The sequence below is a fragment of the Opisthorchis viverrini genome, assembly GCF_000715545.1.
Source record: "Opisthorchis viverrini unplaced genomic scaffold opera_v5_117, whole genome shotgun sequence".
Lineage (NCBI taxonomy): Eukaryota > Metazoa > Platyhelminthes > Trematoda > Opisthorchiida > Opisthorchiidae > Opisthorchis > Opisthorchis viverrini.
Window position 1 is genome coordinate 1,022,994 of NW_008751771.1, and position 8,434 is coordinate 1,031,427.

Here is an 8,434-nt window from a genome sequence, read left to right on the forward strand (position 1 = left end):
TTGCTGAATTGATTGAATGATTGATTGGCCTGGATGCTTGCCGGCTTTCCAGTTGAGTTTTTGGTGGAGCAGTAGGTTCCGGGCGTTCTGAAGTTGCTTTCAGGAATTTGACCTTCCTGACACAAACTATTCACATTATCAGTGAATGTGACAACTGCCTCTACCTGGAAGTGTAGGTTTCAACATGGTTTTACAGCCAAATGATAAGAAGTCCGGTTGCAATTCTGGGATATTATCCCATCATTTTAAAAGGATACAATGGCTCACGTTTATTCTTACATACACTTGTTACACAAATGGTCTTTACTCAGTTCTCAAAGATGACTTTACCCTACACATGAAGATAAAATACGAACAAAAACCGCAATCTTTCCACGCAAATTATAATATAATAATATATAATACAATGTAATAATATAATACTACCAGTCTGAAATTAGTCCTTTGACTATTTTGGTTGGGCATGAACTCCTCAGAAAATCTACATATATGGTTAGTTAAACTAAAATATTCACACCTAATTCCAGTTCCTCAGTCTTGGGAATTCACCGGAGAGAGGGTGATTCTACCCTTAACAGCATTGAACTGTTGGTTACTTCCTCTGGGTCCGAAACAGGTCTCAGTGGGTATCGGATTTTGAGCTCCTGTCAGCCCAAGTCCGTAAGCTGGTGAGTAGCTAGTGGCCATGATGATACGTGAGTTCCTTTAAAGTATCTCTGTTCGTTGTCAATAAGTCTGTTTTTTTATTTCAAGTTCCCCGCGCTCCTACTCGGTAATTTGCTCTGGTTATTCTTACCGATGATTCGTCGAAAATTCAGCAGCGGAACATTTATAGTTGAGTATATGTAACTCTAGCCCCAGATGTGTCCACATGTTCATACGTACGCGAGTCATCGCGCTCACCCTAGCTGGAAGTTCCGTCCATATTTTAGAACCGCGTTATGTTAAGCAGAAAACTTTTTTCATAAAGGAAACTACTCACAAGGTTGCTGAAAACCTTTCTTTCGCCCACGACCGGTTTCGCCCTTCCACTTTGGGCTCATCAGGTAGGCGTAGTCCCCGAGTTTCCATCAACCTCATGTTCCACTCGAGCCCAAATTGCACTGTTTTCGAGAAATGCCCTCATTTGCAAATCAATTTGGTTTTCACGAGAGACTCAACTGAATCTCTCGTTTATGACATTCTGCAACTGACTGTGCTGCTGAGTGGAAACAATGTCGAAATCAGGCAACATTTTAGGCATGAATTCGCTTGTAAGCTGTTGCAGCGCAATGCCCTATCTCTTAGTTTTTCGACCACTATTCTTCCTTTTTATATTTCCAGCGAATGGGAAAATTAGTCGTACGTACGAAAGTGTTCGCAACGTTACCGGCAAATGAACACGCATGTTTTTTTTTAGTTCCGACAGCGTAGATGCACGTGTCATTAGACAACGTGTAATCAGTGAATCACCGGTTGTAAGCCCCATTAGGGCTCGGCAATCCGATACCATAGATGGTCGGTTTCGATAACGTGCGCTTTTGATATGCACGCAAACCTCAGGGCTCCCGTGTGATATAATCCACCCTGACAACGCTAGCCAAAATGGACCATCATGGGTGGTGAATTCGGGGATGGTGATGTACCATTAGCAAGTGCATTTCTGTCCTTGATTTGAGCAAGCTCAACTGCAGGATACACTTATTTCCGGTGGGTTGGTTTGACCGTGCTGTGTGGTAATCAGATCAAACGTGGACGGGCAATCTGGGGTGTGCTGGCTGGTGAGTGCAGTACGCACTTCCAGTTAACTTTGTGCCGATATATATGTATATATATTATAGATGGAAAACGAAGATACATTGATATTTTGCTTGCACATCTATTGCTCCAACACAACCTTGTACTGGGCGGATGTTTTCTACGTTAACCAAGTAGGATAAAGCCTAGAATTTTCAACCTCACTGATGCTTATCTTTGTTTCCGAGATGGGATACGACAAGCAGACAGGCAGTTCCCTTGTCAGTCATCCGTATTGAATGAAGCTTATTGTGAAAATATTGCTGTTGAAATTGCTGCTATTGGTGGTGGTGGCGATCGTATCATTTTGGTCCCTCTGGAGTGTTTTCATAGAAACGCCTTCAGCGGAAGCGAAACCTCAACTTTTTTTCAAAGTTTTGCTACATTTCATTCTTATTATTACTGCGGCTGTTGTGGTCTGTTGAATTAGACCGTACTCGTTCGTTGATTGATGGATTGTATTGGACAAACCTACTGAGTCATCGTTTAGGCCACGTAGGAGTGTGTGGGTTGTGTTTGTTTGTGACTGATCTCCATTCGGGCAATTATCGTGCTTGGCATCTGTTTCCAAGTCTTCTTTAAATAATGTTGTCATTATACCATCGGGAAGTAACTGACAGGAAGCCGAGTAGAGTGAACAGTGGCATCGCATGAAACTGCGTGAGAATGTACCTAACAAAAGCAAGAAAGAGTTAACCTAGGTGTGCTAAACGAGTGTCCTTTGATTATTAAGCCAAGAGGAGACAACTATACTGTTGAGACAAGCCATATATCCAAACGATTGTTTGGTGTCCAGGGCGAGATGGCTTAAGTGGTTAGAGAGCGAATCGACTGACCGGAAGGCCCGCGGTTCGAATCCGACATCAGCCTCTCGATTACCCCTGTCTAGGCTTGAGCCTGGCAGTATCTCCGCCCTCGGGCTTCCCCGGGTGGCATGGCAACTAGTCCAGGAGGGATGTTACAGCTGCACGCTGCCCTGTTGCCCGGTGCCCCACACTACTCACCAGACGCAACCACGGAGGTCGTGTACGGTTAGGGAAGGCTGGCCACTGTTCGATTTTGTTGCAAACGGTCTCCTTATGGAGTTATTCCTGACACTGGGGTGCTACGGTGTTTTTGCAGATATTATTCGGGCATTCCAATCCCAAGTAAGGTCAATCTGAATAGACAAGAGGGGACAACTGGATTGCTGAAACCAACAGCGTAGGCAAACTTGGGTACAGTGTCCCCCAACACCTCGATAGGCATCAAGGCCACTTTGTGTCCAGCCAGTGCCGGGTATGGTTCAGCCTGCTCATTAAACCGGGGTCACTCGTAACACCAACGATGGTCAAGTACGCCGGACTGTCTAGAATGTGAAGCCAAACAATTCGAGGATAGGTAATTGAAACCTAAGTCTACCGAATGGTGCACCACTACACTGTCGCACGCATGATGACCTCGGCACATTGGTGATGGTGAGACAAAAGTTTTCAATCCTATCAGCCTCAGCAAGCAATTCACCAATCAAATCCAAAAGGAACCACGCTAACTCACTAATCTACTTATTAGGAGAAGAAATGCCCAAAATTTGGTTATTCTATCTGCGTCTGTTTTGTGTTTCTTACGATTACACAGTGTATAATACGTCGCAGAATCTGATCGAAATTTGTCTGAAAGACACATTGTGGAAAAAATGTACCGGTGGATTAGAAGTGGACCTAGTGATAGCCTACCACAATGAAGTTGAGGTGTCCACTTTTCCAGACACGTATTGAAAGAAACTGGACAGAGCGCTTTGGACTCAAGTTGCCAGCCACGTCTTGTAACAATCCACAGATTATGTAAAGCGGATCCCATCCTGGAAGTCGAGCTGTAATCCCTTTTTCGTAATACCTTCCATACCCTTCTACCAGGCCAATGGTTAACCACCTGTCTCTTTGCACCAGTGTGAATTGGGCAAGGAACCAGTTAGGCATGTACGATACATGACTAAACCAGCTTATGGTGATTGACACATTCTTTGGCTGAGATTCTTGTTGCATAACCGAACATTTGCTTCCTAATCTCCTTTTTGCTGACTCGCCGACGACAGTTTACACAAGCCTTGGTCCTGACACAACGGTTGTCGAAAACCTGGAGACGTCTCAAGTATGTTGTTCGAAATGGCCACATCTCACAGCTGTACAAATAAACTGGGTAGTATGATCTGGTACATACGTCTTTTGAGATTTAGTGGTACGCCAGTTTGCCGCCATACATGTCTCAAGCTAGAAAACGCGACCCGAGCTTTGGAGATTCGTGTATTGACGAGCCGTCGCGGTACTAACGGAACCAATGCAACTTCCAAGTTAAGTAAAACGCTTACTCTCCACAACATCATGCACCCCTCATTAAATCGTAGGTGGCGTGACAAGAGAATGCATATCAAGGAGGAGATTACACATTGTGGGTAAAAAGTGCATGCCAAAGGACGGGTGACTTTGAACAGTCCATCCTCTTTGAGGATCGGATGACTTCGTGTGTATATTTAAGGTCATCAGGGCATTCGTCAGCATCTAGTTGAGCACCAGAGTTTTGAAGACCATCCAGCGTTCATCTCAGTACCTCATCGATCACGAAGTTGAGTAGAAATCGACAGGGTGATCATCCTGTCAGACACCAGTTTGCGAACGGAAGATTTGGAATAACTCTCCTCATACTTCCACATTCCAACAAATCTGAGCATACGAAGAGTTTTACGCATTCACAAATCTCTGAAGCACTACGCGCTGTTAAGGAGTACAGACCAGACAGTATGATCAGGTCATCATCATCCTCACCATCATCGTCGTCATCATCACGAACAACATGACGTCAGAGTTCAGCACTGACGCTTCGCTACCGGGTGGTTAAGTAGCCCTTGTAAATCCAAGAACACCAAAGTTTGCACATCATATGCATGCGGCGTTGTTCTAGAACCTGACGGAGTGTGAATTTTATCAAATGAGCCTCGCTTGCTGTTATCGAGGTAATCCTTTCAGAACTACCATAAGATGACAAACGACAAGGAATGCCAAGAGTCTCATTGGTGCTGAAATCAAACTGGTCGCTTTGGGGCCCCATTTTTCGAAATGGGTAATATTGCCTATTCTGTTTGTTTGTCCTGTCACATATATAATTAGATATATCAGACTGGCACTGACTGCGAATGTCATTCTTATTCTTTGATAACTTCGGTGTGAGGTCATCCGGACTAGGTGGTCGTCTGAACGGGGATGCTCTAGGATCCTTCAGACTGAACGTCTAGGTTTCTAATTCAATGCAACAACCAAAAGGAGTGGCTGCGAGAGGCTTCGAGAATTGTCGTCAAAGGTTCTTGGACTAACAATCGTGCCGGTTGGGCTTTTGAGAGTTTCGTCCACAGGCTGTATTCGGGTTGCACCAGAAGGATCCTTGAGCATTCACGGCATTCCACGACTCTTCCATTTCATCAGCCCTCCGTGTCCGCCAGACTGCAAGGTTATCGAACACGCTACTTCCCTTGACGCATTATAATTCATGGGGCTGATTTAGATTCGGGTCTGGCTGGACCAATTGTCCGAGTTTTAGTCAGTACTTGAGCGACAGTGTCTTGCGGTAGGCGAGACTCCCACCACTGTGCAAGGACACGTTATCATCATCATCATCATCATCATCATCAGCGACAGCATGACATCAGCCTTCAACACCGATGCTTTACTTCCGTACAACTATGACTTATTTGAAAGCCTTATTGTAAAGAAAAGAATAAAGGTGGACAGGGAAGGGACTTATTACTAGCTTACCACAATCATTCCGAGGTGCCTACACCTCCAGACATTCACTCAGGCAATTTGGATAGAAAGTGACAGCAAGAACGTCACTGACATCGGTTGGCAGCCATATCTTGTAGTGCCTCCAACCAGGCACAGTGAGGATCACGCGGTCCCCACCCTGGAAGGCGAGTAGCACCGACAGCACCCAAGCGTTTCGTGATCTCCTTCATACTCCTCGGCCAAGTCAAGGGTTGGTCACCTCTCTGTTTGCGCCACTCTGAATTGGGCATGGAATGAATTTCTGGATATTTTTGGCCTTGTAACCCTTCCCTGGCCGTGTCTAGGGAATGCTGAATGGTATAGAAAAACGATCCAGCCAACTGCTTGGTCAAAAGTTGGGGACTACTTAAATCAGTGAATCGATTGCATGGTCAGTCTGATTATTGCGCTTACTCTAACCATGACATATCGTTGATACTGAGTTCCAGCCTGTTTCGACTTCGCGGATATGAGCAACACGAACTCCACGGCTCGTGGCCGAGAAAGTTGAGCGGCAGTGTCGTGCCGTAGGCGAGACTCCCAGCACTGAGCTAGGACACGACGACCCTACATTTAAAGATAATGTTTGAGAATCTGTCTTCGTCAAATTTCGACCAGTATGAAAGTGCTATGACGAAAAACTCCGCGACTCGAGCGAATTCGTTGGCCATCCGTCATGTTTGTTTTTTTATCGGATGTGAGTCGAACAAACTGGTCATTTACCATGAATCCGAGATGAACTTGCAACTTCACAAGAGTGAAACCTGAAACAGCATTCATGATAGTGTAAAAGATTGGAGGAATGAAGGAAAACGAACAGCCTTCTACTCCTTTGAATGCACAGGTCTACAAGCTGTTCTAAAAAAAAGTAGGGCTTGGCGGCATATTGCTAAGGAAATCCGGTCCCATAATAGTGTTCCATACAAGTTTATTTTGTCTGTGTGCAATTCATGGTTGTACGTGGGCTGGGATACTGCCGGGGCACCCACAACTAGACAGGAGGACGATTAGGGTCCTCAACCAAAGCCTTTGACTCAAAAGCCTAACCGCAAGGCAGCGGTTTTTGGCGGGAAATGCAAATGCATTACCATTTCTACAAATCGCCACAAGTTCCAACCCCCAACCCGGATGGCCAGGAGATAGTGTTCGTCAGACCTCTAACCATTGACCAACCTGGTATGAGAGACTCTGTGAGTGTCGCGGGACACTCTCCAGTATAACTCAATGGATTGCTGAGGTGCGCAAACCGTCACACCACGGTGAGTTCCAGTCTCTTCGTGACGGCAGAGAACCATCGGTGCTGAACACTGATGTCATGCTGTCGATGATGATGATGATGCTGATGATGATGATGATGATGATGATGATGATGATGATGATGATGATGATGATGATCAATGGATTGCTGAGGTGCGCAAACCGTCACACCACGGTGAGTTCCAGTCTCTTCGTGACGGCAGAGAACCATCGGTGCTGAACACTGATGTCATGCTGTCGATGATGATGATGATGATGTTCCATACAAGACGACTCAATGAACCGGTCACCTATAGGCTAGGCCATCACGGTCCGTGTGGAGGACAGACTGTTGAACTCCACCACTGTCACCTGTATTCTTCTTTATGGCATCTACTTTTGTTAGTCACACAGCAGAAACCGTCAGCAAACTCAGGTTTTTTCTGGGCGGCGATTGGAAAAAGGTCAACTTGAGTTCCCTCACTTCTCATTGGTCTGGAGCTACCAAATTAAAAACCAACTCCAAGGACAGTACAAATGAGGCAACAGGTGGAAACCCGTTTTTTCTAGGGCGAGTCATCCCTAATGCTCATCAAATACAATTCGATCGATTGATTCAAACTCAACCAGTAGTCTGTAGAGGTCATTCATCAGATCACGCATCACAAACGCTCAAACCAGGTGACATTTCTTGTCCCATTTGCAACCTTAGCCGGCAACGTGTGCACTACAAATTCTCACCCATTTTTGTTTACGCGGCTACCACTTGCGTCACACGCCAGGATTATGAACTTCATTCAACACATCAGGTCAAGTTGTATTCATGTTCGTGCAAGTATCAAACACGAAGGGACACCCCTCTATTCACAATGCACACAGTTAATATGCGTACAACTAGGCTCAACACTCACACTAGCGTGCACAGGATGGGAATTCAACAGAGATCCGCAGGTCTCCACGGACAACTATGGAACACATGTAGCAGCTATATTGCACAGAAGACACGTCCCGCGTCCGGCACTTCACTCAGGAACTCTCAACAATTGTCCTCAAACGATAGGTCACTTTTTGACTTATTCCCTTCTTGCATTGTATTTATTTTTACTAGGTGCACATAACTTTTATAGTCATCATAATTCTCGTAAGACAGACATTTGTTATTGCTTGTTACCTTCTGCTAATCAACTTAATTACGTCACAAGTAGAGCACTAACAACTGGTGAGCCCGACGTGACCTTATACCATGTCAGTTCCCCTAGTACAAGATACTCCCTCACCTTCAATCACACCAACACTCAACATTAATGCCGCCCTTGTTCCTCTTCCACCATTCGGGCACCACGACCCATTGTCAGGAACGTGAGATTCCTGAAAGCAAACTCAGAACTCCCGGAACCTAATACTCCCCAAAAACTCAACAGGAAAGCCGGCAAGCATCCAGACCAGTCAATCATTCAATAAATTCAGCAAAACTTGATGAGTGTCCTTGCACGCCACAGAAGCACGACCGAATGTGAACAGCGTTCAGGCTTTTCATAGGGACACGATCGATGTTGATCAGTGTTCATTAAAGCCCATCAAACAGCTTGGATCAATGTCAGAAAGTCCCTTCTAAATAGCGTGGGGCC